Source organism: Ursus americanus, chromosome 29, assembly GCF_024610735.1.
Source record: "Ursus americanus isolate L20-20 chromosome 29, mUrsAme1.1.p, whole genome shotgun sequence".
NCBI classification, from domain to species: domain Eukaryota; kingdom Metazoa; phylum Chordata; class Mammalia; order Carnivora; family Ursidae; genus Ursus; species Ursus americanus.
In genome coordinates this window covers 33220387-33233030 of record NC_142155.1, presented here as the reverse complement: position 1 = coordinate 33233030, position 12644 = coordinate 33220387, and positions in this window count along the sequence as shown.

Genomic DNA, 12644 nt, shown 5'->3' with positions numbered 1-12644 from the left:
GGGTGACTGTGAAACTATCTCAGAGAACCTCTTTGGAACATGCATGTGGACAAGAGAAAATCAGAAGGACGGAGAGGAAGAAAAAATTGATGTCGAAGCCAGAAACAAAAATTTAAAAATAGCTCTACCGGGGTAACCCGATTAGCCAAGGACTTCTTTTCTCCTCAATTGACCAGTTGTACAGCTGAGCCCTGGGCTAGTCTGTGGATGCCCCCTGGTGGCCAGAAATAGAATGGCCTCGGTGTTTAGAAAAGGGGAGATTCCCCTCTCAGGATAGAATGGGCTGTTTCCTAGAAAAGAAAAAGAGAAAGAACAAACATGAGAAATGTCCCTGGCCAGACCTTTCAGGGGAGAAGCAAGGCAGAAGATGGTGAGGGTCAAGCAGAGTAGAGTAGACTGCAGAGGAAGGAGTAATGAATCTCTGCTGGAGGATCGGGGAAAGCTGCTCCCTCCCCACTGGAGCCATGGATGTGAGTCTAGACGCTATCAGTCTAGTATAAAGACAATAGAATAGGTTAGTGGAATTAAGGCTGATTCATTTTTCTTCTTTAGAATTCCTTTGATGCTACTATAATAATGAAACGAAAATAACAAAAGTATGCAATTAAAAAAATAATGAAGGAACCAAAGAGATCATCTCTCTGGACCTCCCAACAACGGAAGAATGCGGCATGGGTTTGACTCTGAGTAATTAACTGACTTTGGTTTTTTAACCTCTCTCTTTCGATCGTCATCCTTACTTCCTTAACCCTCTACCCTTTTTCCTTCTCTCTTTCTGCCTTCTTTCCTTCCTTCCTTTCACTTTTCCTGTTATATAGATCATACATAGAGAAAAAGATAACATTTAAATGAGCAACTGTATCCTCTCCCCCACATAAGAAACAATATCACCAATACCAGTGAAGCAACCTGGGTGTCCCTCCTTCATTCTCAGAAGTAACCTGAATTTGGTATTTATCCTTCTCTTAATTTTCTTTAGTGTTACCACCTGTACGTGCTTAGACAATATATCGTTTAGTTTTGCATGACTTTGAACTTGACATAAATAGAATCATGTAAGTATTCTTTTTTGCCCTTTCTTTTTTCACCCAAATGTCACATTTAAAATTTTCGTACCTCCAGGGGTATCTGGGTGGCTCAGTTGGTTAAGTGTCTGACTCTTGGTTTCGGCTCAGGTCATGATCTCAGGGTCATGAGATTTAGCCCTGTGTCAGGCTCCAGGCTCATTAGGGAGTCTGCTTGAAGATTTTCTCCCTCTGCCCCTTCCCCTATTCTCGCATGTACACTCTCTGTCTCTCTCAAATAAATAAATCTTTATTTTTTTTAAGATTTTTAAAATTTATTTGAGAGAGAGAGCACAAGTGGGAGAGAGGCAGAGGGAGAAGCAGATTCCCTGCTGAGCAAGGAGCCTGATATGGGGCTCGATCCCAGGACCCAGAGATCATGACCTGAGCCGAAGGCAGACACTTAACCGAGACACCCAGGTGCCCCAATAAATGAATCTTTTAAAAATGCTTTTCATACCTCCAGGAAGCCCACATATCATAAATGTACAGCTTGATCGATCAGCATTAGATTTTTCGTTTGAATTTCATCAACATTAACATACAGCTCTAAGTTCATTAATTTTTTATCTTTAAATGTAATTCTTCAAAGATTGTATTCATTTGAGAGAGAGAGAGCACGAGCGGGGAAGGGGCAGAGGGGGAGGGAAAACCAAGCCGACTCCCAGCTGAGCACAGAGCCCAAATTGGGGCACAATCCCCGACCTGAGCCGAAGGCAGACGTTTAACTGACTGAGCTACCCAGGCACCCTAAATATAATTTTTGATACAAAAAATACATGTAAGATATATAAATTGTAATAATAACTTAAATACTCATCACCCAACTCGAATTTCACAAGTAACTTGCACCTACATGACATTCGCCTCTGGTAAAGACTGATTGTGGCCCCTGAAAATTCGGCTGTGGAAGCCCTAACTCCCACCGTGACTGTATGTGTTACCGCTTAGGGAGGTAACTAGGTTAAATGAAGTCTTTTTTTTTTTAAGATTTATTTATTAATTTGAGAGAAAGAGAGCGGGGGGGGGAGAAGGAGAGAGAGAATCCTCAAGCAGACTCCCCACTGAACGCAGAGCCCGATGCAGAGCTCAATCCCAGGACCCGGTTAATGATAGCATAGGAATAAATAGATAAATAAATTAATTAATGAAGTCTTAAGTGTGGGGCTCTAATCTGATAAGACTGGTGTCCTTATAAGAAAATAAAACAAGATGAGGGACGCCTGGGTGGCTCTGTCGGCTAAGCATCTGCTTTCGGCTCAGGTCATGATCCCAGGGTCCTGGGATCAAGTCCCACATCAGGCTCTTTGCTCAGGGTAGAGCCTGCTTCTCCCTCTGCCCCTCCCCCCCGTTCATGCGCTCCCTCTCTCCGTCTCTCTCTGACAAATAAATAAATAAAATCTTAAAAAAAAAGTTAAAAAAAAAAGAAAACAAGATGAAATCAGAGAGGGACACAAACCATAGGGAACTCTTAATCATAGGAAGCAAACTGAGGGTTGCTGGATGGGAGGGGGGTGGGACGGGGTAGCTGGGTGATGGGCATTAAGGAGGGCACGGGATGGAATGAGCACTGGGTGTATAAGACTGATGAATCACTGACCTCTATTTCTGAAACTAATAATACACTATATGTTAATTAATTGAATTTAAATTTTAAAAAAATAATTTAAAAAAATAATGTATGTAAAGCTCTTTAGCACTTAGTAGGTGCTCAATAAATATTAGTTTCCTTTCCAAAAAAAGAAAAGGAAGAGAGACCAGAACTTCACCCCACCCCCCTCTGCCAACACACACTGAGGAAAGGCCATGGGAGGCCACAGCAGGAAGGCCAAAAACGAGATTTCACAGAAACCAAATCAGCAGGCACCTTCATCTTGGACTTCCAGCCTCTAGATCTAGGAGAAAATAAATTTCTGTCGGTTAAGCCCCCCCTGGTCTGTGGGCTTCTGTTAGGACAGCCCGAGCTGACTAAGACACCTTTCCTCCTGCTTACGAGGTAGTAGCCGTTATTCTGGATACGTTAACGTTTTCTCTTCATACAAAAATCATGTAGTGTTTCCCTGCATATATATTTTCGCTTATTTTTGAGATTTACAGAGTTGTACTCATGCCGCACATATGCCATACATGGCATATATAATCAGACCACACGTGAGTCGTTCCCGCGTCACTGGGTGTATGGGTGCTTTCCAGTGTTTTCTCTTTTTTTAATGATTTCTAGTGTTGCTTTTATGAGCAAAGTTGCTCTTGTTTATTTAGTTAGTTTTATTTTTTATTTTTATTTATTTATTTGTTTATTTATTTATTTATTTAATTTATTGGACAGAGAGAGACAGTGAGAGAGGGAACACAAGCAAGGGGAGTGTGAAAGGGAGAAGCAGGCTTTCCCGCCAAGCAGGAAGCCCAAGCCGAAGACAGGCACTTAACAGCTGAGCCACCCAGGTGCCCCGGAGCTGCTCTTATTTAAAAAAAAAAAAAAGATTTTATTTATTTACTTGAGAGAGAGAGAGAACACAAGCAGGGGGAGCAGCAGGCAGAGGCAGGCTTTCTGCTGAGCAGGGAGTCCGATGAGGGACTCGATCCCAGGACCCTGTGATCATGACCTAAGCTGTAGGCAGACGCCTAACCGTCTGAGCCACCCAGGTGCCCCCAGAGCTGCTGTTAACATTCTGTACACGTCTCCTGCCGAGCAGAAGTTTCTCTGGGACATGATTGTAAGAGTGCTGCTGGGGAGGACGGTGTGTGACTCTTCACGTTTATGCAGCAATGCCAAGCGTCTCCTTCAGCAGCCGGTGAGTACAGGACCCGCAGCCTCTCCAGCTCTTGCTATTGAGTCACACTTACTCATGTCCGTCTCCCTGATTGTAGCTGTGGCCTCAGTTTGCATCTCCCCGTTTACTAATGACATAACTTGTCCTGAATTGCTTGTCTTTTGTGTTTCCTCTGTAAAATGGATGTTTTTTTGTGTTTTGCACATTTTTCATTTGGGTTGTTGGTGTTTTTCTGACTGATTTGTGGCACTTTCTTATATTTTCTACATAATATTTCTTTGGCATTTTTATGTGTCACAATTACTTTATGTCATCATTTGAAGATCATAAGTTCTTATTAGTAAAATTTAATATGCGTTCTTAATAGAATTTTCTGACTTTTCCTTTGCAGTTAGTGCTTGTTTTAGAAATTATTCCTTGCTCCATACATAGAAAGATAACCTCCTTTGTGCTCTAAAAGGTTAATCGTTTTTCTCTCTTTAAGATTTTAATGTTTTCAGAACAGATTTGTGTGTATGGTATGATGAAGAGGTATGATTTAATTTTCTTCTCTAGGGCTAGGTAACCCCAGCGCACCATTGATGGAATAGTCTGTCCTTTTCCCAGCAGTCTGCACTGCCCAGTCCTAAATCAGGTTTCCATACGTGCACGGATCTATTTTTGACTTCTCTCTTCTGTCCCATCACTCATTTTATTTATTCCCATGCTATCATCATACTTTTTTCTTAAAGATTTATTTTTTTTAAAGATTTTATTTATTTATTTGACAGAGAGAGACAGCCAGCGAGAGAGGGAACACAAGCAGGGGGAGTGGGAGAGGAAGAAGCAGGCTTCCAGCGGAGCAGGGAGCCCAGTGCGGGGCTGAGCCGAAAGCAGACGCTTAACGACTGAGCCATCCAGGCGAGCCCTTAAAGATTTATTTTTTTATTTGAGAGAGAACACGCGCGTGAGTGCACGGAGGGGCAGAGAGAGAGAGAGAATCTCAAGCAGACTCCCTGCTGAGCACAGAGCCCGTCTTGGGGGCTTGATCTGGAGCCCATGACCTGAGCCAAAATCATGAGTCCGACACTTAGCTGACTGAGCCACTCACGTGTCCCTGGTTTTAGCAGGATACCCTTAACAAGAAATCCCCTTCTAGTTCTACTTTGCCAAAAGTGTGTTCTCATGAATGGATGCTGAATTCTACCTCTAAGATAATCATATGATGTTTCCCCTTAATCTCTTAATGTGATAAATTAAATCAGTCCTTTTTCTAAAGTCAGGCTAGCCTTGTCTTCCTAGAATAAACCCTGGTATATTATCATCTTACATAGTTCTGGATTTTGTCTACTGATAAAATTTTATGATCTTCACAAATTTACTTGAGTTAGATTGGCCTATAATTTTCCTTTCTCATAAAGTCCATGTCTGATTTGGGTATCAAGGTTATGCAGCCTCATACCATGGAATGGGGGTAAATTCCTTCTTTTTCTATATTCTGGAAGAGTTGTACAAAAATTCTATTATTTCTTCCTTACATATTTGATAGACTCTACTGTCAAAACCATTCGGTGCTGACGTTCTATTTGTGGGAAAGTTTCAGTTATGGCTTCAATTATTTAATAGTTATGGAACTGTCTGGTTTTTCTATTTTTTCTGTGGCAAATTGTATTTTTTTAGAAATTTATTCATTTCATTTAGGTATTCAAATTTATTGGCAGAAAAGTCTTCACAGTAGCCCCTTATTATCTTTCTAGTATCTGTAGCATCAGCGGTAAGGTCCCTTTTATTTCTTCCCTGGTTTATACTTTGCCTTCTCTCTTCTTTTCTTGACCAAGTAAGCCACAGCTTGGTTAGTTCCAGTAATCTTTTCAAAGAATCAGCTGGTGGATTTTTTTTTTCAATCTTTCTATTGCATTTATGTCCTTGCCTTTGGCTCTTCTCTGTATTCCTTTTTTTTTTTTTAAGATTTATTTATTTATATTTATTTATTTGTCAGAGAGAGAAGAAAAACAGGGGGAGCAGGAGAGGGAGAAGCAGTCAGGGCCTCATCCAAAGACCATGAGATCATGACCTGAGCCAAAGTTAGATGCTTAACCGACTGAGCACCCAAGCACCCCTCTTTTTGTAACTTCTTAAGCTAGACACTTAGCTCATTCATCTTTAGACTTTCTTCTTGTACAAGAAATTCAAGGGCGGGGCCCCTGGGTGGCACAGCGGTTGGGCGTCTGCCTTCGGCTCAGGGCGTGATCCCGGCGTTATGGGATCGAGCCCCACATCAGGCTCCTCCACTGGGAGCCTGCTTCTTCCTCTCCCACTCCCCCTGCTTGTGTTCCCTCTCTCGCTGGCTGTTCCTATCTCTGTCAAATAAATAAATAAAACCTTAAAAAAAAAAAAAGAAATTCAAGGGCAAAAGAGAAGTCTCACTTTTATGGATAAAGCACAGATATACATAATAAATGGTAAAGCACAGCACGGAACAAATCTACAGTGGTCTATCTGTGGTCTTAAAATTATATAGACAGGGGATTTTATAGGGGATTAGGGAAAAAAGTGTCTAAAAAGTTTCCTTAAGGGGAAAGAAACGCTGAGAAACACCACCTTAAAGCCAAGATCTGAGAGAAAGTTCACGTGACACCAGTGGGAAGGGGAAGACGTGATACGGGAGGGAAGGCCGCCGATAGGGAGTGTGCTCTCAGCCAGCTTCCACGGGGAAATCCGGAGGGCGACACCTCTGAGTCATCCCGTCTACGCTGAGGGAGCCCAGGCAACTATTGAGTAACTCCTGGCCAGCATTCAGGGAGGACAGCTCCCAGGGAGTAGCTCCTCGGCTCCTCTGGCTCGCCACGCAAGACAGCCACGTGGCTCTGAACAGTCTTGGGAACCAGAACCCTGGGACACCAACGATTGGCAACATCCTGCAGCAGTCCCCTGGGGCACAAGACAAAGTCCAAGAGATATGGGTGGCCAGTGCCCCCTGTTACACTATTGTCACTTCAAATAATAGGAAGTGCTATTAGGAGGAAATTTCTGGTATGAATAATCAGAAGCAGCACTTTTTATAAAGCCCCCCGGGGCATATCTGTCAGGTAGGTGCTGCCGGATCGAACAAGTCAGTTCCGTATTGTCAGTCACACATCATCAGGCCGCTTCGAGTCTAACCCATCTTTCCTAGAGATGCGATGTTATAAATTAGGTTTCCTTTTTTTTTTCTTTTAAGATTTTATCTAAAGTAATCCCTGCAGCCAATGTGGGACTCGAACTCACAACCCTGAGATCAAGAGTAGCATGCTCTACCCACAGAGCCCGCCAGGTGCCCCGTAAATTGTGTTTTCAATGCAGGAAACACATTTAATACCATAAAAACACCAAAATTGCAGATGAAGAGAAATGAAAATCAAGTAGGCTGCAAATATATAATAAAGATAAACTAAATATGTATGCGGCCAAAAAGCTAAATTGTCACTGTTTTTGTGGGGGAAACTTCGTGCACAAGCTGAATTTACTAAGGGCTCTTGTCCTATAGCTTCGGCGCGCCTGGGTGGCTCAGATGGTTAAGCGTCTGCCTTTGGCTCAGGTCATGATCGAGCCCCCACGTCCGCCTCCCAGCTCAGCGGGGAGTCTGCTTCTCCCTCTCCCTCTGCCTCACCCCTGCTCATGCTCTCTTTCTCTCTGTCTCAAATGAATAAATAAAATCTTTAAGGAAAAAAAAAAGCAACTACAGCTTCAGTGGAATGTTCTTGGTAAATGTCCATAAGCATTCTCATTGCTCAATGACCTTAAAAGTCATCGACATTCCCGTCATCTTTGTCAGAAATTTCCAACTGATGGCATGTACACAAATGCCTCTCCTCTCCTTTCCTGTAAGCTCTACGTCCAATGTTGGGCTTCAACTCACGGGCCCGGAGGTCAAGAGTCACTCGCTCCGACTGAGCCAGCCGGATGCCCCACCGGCTCTTTTCTTGTAGAGCTCATTCTGTGGTCTCTCTGAGAAGCGTTGCCTCTGACGTCTCATCTTTTCTTGAACGTTTCCAAAGGACAATGACTTTGCAGAAATCATTTCTGGAGTTGGAGGCATACTGGATTCTCTGTGTCTGATCATGTGACACGCATTCGGAAGTGTTCCCATCACAGGAATGTTGGCTGAATTGGCCTACACTCCCCACTCCCCACTTTCTTCGAATCTTTCTTTCCCTCAAAACGTGTGCCCACCAGAGAATGCAACCTGACCTCAGGAAGTTAGCTCATTCACTGTTTTTTGCCCTATAATCTTAAAATATCATGCTTCCTTTTCAAAGAAACTGGGAAATCCCGGAAAGCTTCCCAAAGGAGGTGACCTTTGGCTTGTGCAAAATTTTGGCAAGTGTACATGGACTCAGGCATGGGAACTGCTTGAGAAAAGGCCAGGAAGTATGGCAGGTGTTTGGACTGAATATCTTCCATTGGTTCCTCCAAATCCATTCTTCACTTTTCTCCACCCTGCTCTGCGTCCTGGGAGATGACCGTTAGGGACTGCTCCAGAGACTTCCTTGCCTGACAGTTTCCGGTTGGGCTCAGCCAATGGAAGGCACCGGCAGAAGAGAGTGGCATTTTTTCATTCTCACTGTGGCGGCATCCCTCCACCAAAGGCCACAGCTCCTGTCGGGTAGCGTTCTCTCCCACTGGGTTCCGGTTGCTAGTTTTGTCCCTTGAGCCCTAGCAGTGCTAACAGGTATCACACCATCTCTTACTGCTCTTCCTAAACTCTACCCACAGCTTTGAAACAGCTCCCGTATTAAGCTCTTCTCAAATTATCCATTTGAGTGTGCCATCTGTTTCCTGCCAGGTCCCTGATTGATACAGTGTGTTTGATTAATGGGTATTAGTTCAGACTAGTTGGAGCATGAAGTGCGTGGGATGAAACAGCAAAACATCATGTAGGAACAGGAAGCCGAGAGCAGAGGGTGAAGGGGCTTGCCTCCCAGGCCGGGGAGTGCAGCGGACGATGGGAACCTCAGAGGTTTTAGACCAGAAGGGACATGCTTTAAGAAAACTAATTTGGCAGCTGCATGTAGGAGGATTCAGCAATCAGAGATGGGAAGACAAGTTAGGAGATGATTACAACTGCTATCACTTTGTAATTATCAGATTGGCAAAGTGCCAAAGATCTGATAGCACAGCACGTTGATAAGGATGTGGAGCCACAGCGTTCTCAGACATCGCTAGTGAGGGCACCGATTGAAACACCTCTCCGAAAGGCGATTGGATAGTATCTCTCAATATTGTCAATGATCATAAGCTATCGATCCAGCAAGTCCTCATCTAGGTACTTAACCTATAGATAATATTGCACGTATGCTAAATAATTTATGTGTGACATTTTTCTAATGGCTCAGTATTGGAACAACCTAAATGTCCATCAATTAGAGACTGTAAACAAGTATAGCCCAGTCCATGGAATGCAATACTATGCAGCAGTTAAAGAGAACAAAATGACTGTATGTACTCACATGGAAAGATCTCCAAGGATAATGTTAATGACAAAGGTAAGGTGCCTAACAGTTTACATAATATGCTTCTATTTGGGTGGGAGGATAAAAGGATATTTTGCACTTAAGTTTGTAAATGCAAAAACCAGAAGAAAGGAAACAAGGACAGGATTGTTGCTTTCTGAAGAGAACTGAATGGCTGGGATCAAAGGAAGGGAGATATACTTTTTATTCTAATCGTTTTGTACCTGTGCATAAATTATCTATGTTTAAAAAATCCACTGCACTGCAGTCTCAGACTTCTACCTTGATGTCAGTTTTTTGTGTTTTTTTTAAGATTTTATTTATTTGACAGAGAGAGAGACAGCCAGCGAGAGAGGGAACACAAGCAGGGGGAGTGGGAGAGGAAGAAGCAGGATCCCAGCGGAGGAGCCCGATGTGGGGCTCGATCCCAGAACGCCGGGATCACGCCCTGAGCGGAAGGCAGACGCTCAATGACTGCGCCACCCAGGCGCCCCCTCGATGTCAGTATAGCTTTCTTGGTGAACTAACACAACTGAAAGATATTCAACTAAAAAAAAAAAAAAAATCTTCATAATAAAGCATTTGAATTCCTGAGCAGAATGTTGAGCTTGTGGGTCGCCTGGGTAGCGCAGTCGTTAAAGCGTCTGCCTTCGGCTCAGGGCGTGATCCCGGCGTTCGGGGATCGAGTCCCACATAGGGCTCCTCCGCTAGGAGCCTGCTTCTTCCTCTCTCACTCGCCTGCTGTGTTCCCTCTCTCGCTGGCTGTCTCTCTGTCACATAAATAAATAAAATCTTTAAAAAAAAAAAAAAAGAATGTTGAGCTTGTTTACCAGGTAAGTAAATGGCCTTGAGTTGTCTTGCTCAGTCTTGTCAGTTCTTCAAGTTCAGAGTAAATGCAGGATCTGAAAAATTGGAAGGCAGGTCTTAGAAGCGTCACTGCATCCTCCTGGGACTGTTGCTAATCCAAGTAGGTGGTGGGTAGAGCCGTCATTCAGGGAGTTCAGCCCCTGGGTGGGTGGTTAATACAGATGCCTTACTTAACGTCTTTTCTAACCGGGAGAAGGTTATAAGGCAGCGGCCCTTTCAGAGCTCTCGGAATTTCTCTATCGGGATTGTTCTTTCATTCATGTTCATCTAGACTGTACCGTCCATAAAGGAAGACCACATGCTTGCTTGTCATCCCGTTCTTAGTGCCCAGCACTGAACAGGTGCATGTAGGTGCTCAAATATTTGCTCAGCTGAATTGAACATGGCTTTCTAGGTCAGATGGCACCTGCGCTTCCTGAAACTTACGCTTGGTAAATAATTGGCCCTTCATCTCCCTTCATCTTTTTTTTTTTTTTTTAAGATTTTATTTATTTATTTGACAGAGAGAGACAGCAAGAGAGGGAACAGAAGCAGGGGGAGTGTGAGAGGGAGAAGCAGGCTTCCCGCCGAGCAGGGAGCCCGATGCGGGGCTCGATCCTAGGACCCTGGGATCATGACCTGAGCCGAAGGCAGACGCTTAACAGCTCAGCCACCCAGGCACTGCTTCATCTTAATTGCAATGGCCAATTTATTTTCTTGGTAAGAGAAGAAAATAGTCAAGTAGTGTGACCAAGTTTTCAAGTTGGTGATGAGACTTTTGAATTAAATGCAATTTAGTCGTCTAATTTCTGTGATACTAGAGTAATTGCATGATGTTTTCTAAAACGCTGTATTACCTTGTAACATTACCCACAGAAAGTTCAATCTTCACATCTTGCTACTTTAGTTCATTTCCTAGTTAATACAATTAAAACTTTTTTTTTGGCGGGGTGCCTGGGTGGCTCAGTCGTTGGGCGTCTGCCTTCAGTTCAGGGCGTGATCCCAGGGTTCTGGGATCAAGCCCCGCATCAGGCTCTTCCGCTGGAAGCCTGCTTCTTTCTCTCCCACTCCCCCCGCTTGTGTTCCCTCTCTCGCTGGCTGTCTCTCTCTCTGTTAAAATAAATAAATAAAAAATCTTAAAAAAAAAAAACTTTTTGGCAATAACTCTTGCATTGCAATCAGAACTTCAGGATTAAAATTTATATGTAAATTGGCCATTTCTCTTATTCATATGGGGTTGAGACTCTGGAGTGATGCTTTACAATTATGTGATACTGTACTTGTGTCTAACATAGCCAATCCTAAATGAAGTTTAATAAACTGCTTGACTAATGTGCAATTTTATTGCTTCCCTACAGTTGATTTTTAATTCTTGAAAATTTATTTATTTTAGAGAGAGATAGCGGGGGGGGGGTGGCAGAGGGAGAGGGAGAGAGAGAGAATCTCAAGCTGACTCCCTGCTGAGCGAGAAGCCTGACATGTAGCTCCATCCCAAGACCCTGAGATCATGACCTGAGCCAAAATCAAGAGTCGGAGCTTAACCCACTGAATCACCCATGCACCTCCCAGTGTTGATTTTTTGTGAAAATATATGGTTATTACATTTATTGGTACAATATGCTCTCATTGTAATGAGCATTATTATTAAATTTGCTTAATAAAAACTTACTAAAATAACTCTAATCAGTGCTTTTTAAAGTTATCTCTATGCAGGGGTCTTAAACTCACAACCTGAGATCAAGAGCGGCATGAGCCAGCCAGGCTCCCCTCCAATCAATGCTTTTAATTCAGGGGTGTGACTTTATTTTCCCCAAAAAATCCCCATCACAATTTAGGTCTAGGGAAAACATAATAATGTCTAAATTTCTGAAATGGCAGAAAGACTTGAGAGGACAGGAGGAAGAGGCAAGATCTGCTGAGGGCAGAACTGACGTGATTTGGAAGTCTGAGGTTACAAACTGGCCGGCTCAGGGACCAGATGCAGACCGCAAAAAACGTTTTGCCAGGCTTGTACGTTTTTAAAATGCTTAAATTTGGGGGCTCCTGGGTGGCTCAGTTGTTAAGAGTCTGCCTTTGGCTCAGGGCGTGATCCCGGAGTCCTGGGATCGAGCCCCACATCGGGCTCCTCCGCTGGGAGCCTGCTTCTTCCTCTCCCACTCCCCCTGCTTGTGTTCCCTCTCTCGCTGTCAAATAAATAAAATCTTTTAAAAAAAAATGCTTAAATTTGTCTGCCAAGTCACCTGGTCCCCCACTCCCTAACGACTTTCTCCCAACAGCCTAACTGATGTTACCTGCTTGGCCATCGTAAGCATCAAATGCCTGGAGAAGACTGACAGCATTGAAAGAAATATGGAAGTTGGGAGGGAAAGAAGTGAAATGGAGATTTTACGAATACGTGAACTTGACAGGCAGGTGAGCCCACTGACCTAGGACTGGACACCGAGGTTCAGAGTTATGGCTCTGGAGAACATGTATAGGAAGAAGCTTGGGCA